Source organism: Otolemur garnettii, unplaced genomic scaffold, assembly GCF_000181295.1.
Source record: "Otolemur garnettii isolate 467f Iridium unplaced genomic scaffold, OtoGar3 scaffold00002, whole genome shotgun sequence".
In the NCBI taxonomy this organism is placed as follows: domain Eukaryota; kingdom Metazoa; phylum Chordata; class Mammalia; order Primates; family Galagidae; genus Otolemur; species Otolemur garnettii.
Genome location: NW_003852397.1, coordinates 5,237,602 through 5,240,192, shown reverse-complemented (window position 1 = coordinate 5,240,192; position 2,591 = coordinate 5,237,602).

Here is a 2,591-nt window from a genome sequence, read left to right as displayed (position 1 = left end):
GGTACATAATAACATAGATAGTATTGAATTCTCTTGGTGACTCAGTTCTCAAAAAAAATCCTCTTTTCATCCTTCATGATGTGTAAGTTTAAGGCCTCTCTAGAAGCTGCTATTTATCCTATCGCGTTTCTCCTGGGATGGCACGGCAAGACGATGTCTGTCTCTGATTGATTATGCAGCCTCATTTTTATTAAGCAGCCATAAAATTTTAGCTGTTATTCGGGAGTAGAATCTGCTGCTGTGCTAATAGCTAAATGATGTGAACATCTGTTTAATTTTGATGATGGGTCCAGAAGCGTCTGTTGTATTATTTTCTTTGTATACAGCACTTAGCTCACAAGAGCACACTCTCTCGGGGGAAGAAATATTGTTCTTTAAGTTGGGAAAATGCTCATGTGTCATCGGTGAGTGTTTTTGTCTGCAAGTAGAGGGTGCAGTGACTGTTCCATGAAGATTCCTTTCTACGACTGAGTCTGTTGGCCCGAACCCACATGCGCGCGGGCTTCCCTGGAACCTGGTCCATAGGTGGCAGTCTCCCTTCATCGTTCCTGGACCACAAACCTCGGTCCTGGCATCAGCCGGTGATACTGGTTTCTTTTGCTCTTTCTTCAGGTTTCTTAATAAATGTTCTCTCTGCTCAACCTCTGCCTCCTCCCCACAGACAGGGCAGAGACAAGGTGGCCAGAGTGGAGCAAATGACAAATGAAACTTCACCTGGAACCAAAGTCAGGGGGTCTGGGCTGTGCCTGTTCTCTGTGTGATTATTTTGGAATTGGGCTGAAGCTCTCTTGCAGAATCGCTCTGTAAATGGCAAGGGGGGAAATGCATTTCACTATAAACAGAAAATAAAGCTTTCACAAATTGTCGTATTTTAAAAAAGCAATCATGCTGGGGCAAGTTTTTATCCTCCCTGCCAACACACCGCCACAGAATTTGGGATTCATCTTTGGGAGTAGAATGTAATCAGGCCTTCTCTCCCACGTGTGCCCAGTGCCACACGCAGCCCCTTCTAGAGCAAATTGAACAAGACACCGCACAGTCCTAGGCAGGGATGGGCGCATGTGCCCTGCGGCTCCCAGCCCTCTTAGGCGGAGAATTGTAGATGAAGAGTCAAAGGGAAACCTAGAGATCCAGAAAAGGGGCACCGCAGTCTCACCTTCTTTCTACTCACCCTGCACCCAAGGAGGAAGACCCTCTTTAGCAAGCCTGCCCCCAGGCTTCCAGTCGGCCAGCATTGCCTGCCTGGCCCCCACTGTTTATGAAGCCAAAGGGAGTTTAAATCATTAGCAAGTGTCAAAACGCCTGAGGATTGTGCTGTCTAAGAAGCCAAACGAAGTGGTTCATTAGCATTTGTAAAAACTGCCTCGACAAAAAAGGTTGAACCCTGCAGGCTGGGGGTGGATTTTGTGTATTCCACTTGAATTAGCCAGTAGAATACATTTTAAAAAATCGTATCCACACCTAAATTCAGAAAAGGACACCCACTAAGGCACGGGAGGGCTTTCTCGTCTTCACTGGAAGGAGGCTTTCTCTGCTTCGAGGTGCTTCTCCTCCCCAGATTAGGGACCTCAGCAGATGCCCGGCTCCTCTTCCTTCCTTGCCCAGGGCTCAGAGGTTATTGCTTAGGCTCTGGGACAAAACAGATACAAGATGTCCTGAGTATTACAGCAAGAATCGCTGAATCAGAGGTAGCCAGCAGTCAGCCTGCTCTAAAGGGGCCCAAATACAGCCGTTCCTCCAAAGGACTAGAGCCTGGGCTGGTGGGGGGTGGGGTAGGGAATGGGGAGGTGGGGGAGGTAAAGGTGGAGCCTGGAGGGGGTGGAGTAGATGAGGTGGCAGAGGGGGAGAGGGTGGAAGAGACCTGGCAGAAACCTGGTTCAAGTTGGAACAGAGCAGCCATAGCCAGGACAGGTGGCCTCTGGCATGTAAGAAGTCTTTGGAACGGTTTTAGCTGTGTGGCCACTGTACTGCACACTCAGGGGATAGGTTTCTGAGGAACCAAAGCTGAGGTCTTCTTGCTAACTGACTTCAGGGGAAATAGTCCCTCCTATCCAGCCGGTTGTCCTTCAATCTGGCCTAGTGTCTGGAAACCTGTGGGATGGCCCATCAGCTAGGAATACAGCCCTGGGCCTATCCTCAGGGAGGTGCTGAGGTCACTGCACTTTGAAACCTACTTAATTTCTTTTCTTGCTTTCTTTTTTCTTTTTTTTCAGGACAGAGTCTCACTATGTCACCCTCAGTAGAGGGCTGTCACAGTTCACAGCAACCTCAAACTCTTAGACTCAAGCAATTCTCTTGCCTCAGCCTCCCTCCCAAGTTGCTGGGACTACAGGCGCCCACCACAACACCCAGCTATTTTTGTTGTTGTTGTCATTATTGTTTAGTAGGCCTGGGCCAGTTTGAACCTGCCAGCCTTGGTGTATGTGGCCAGTGCCCTAACCACTGAGCTACAGGCTCTGAGTCTCTAGTTATTTCTGAGTTAGGAACATCTGGTCATTTATGAGATAGACTCTACCAGGAAGTCAGTTGTCTCCGTGGTCACATTAATTTATGGCACAGGAAATGATAATTTGAAACTGATATTGCAAAGA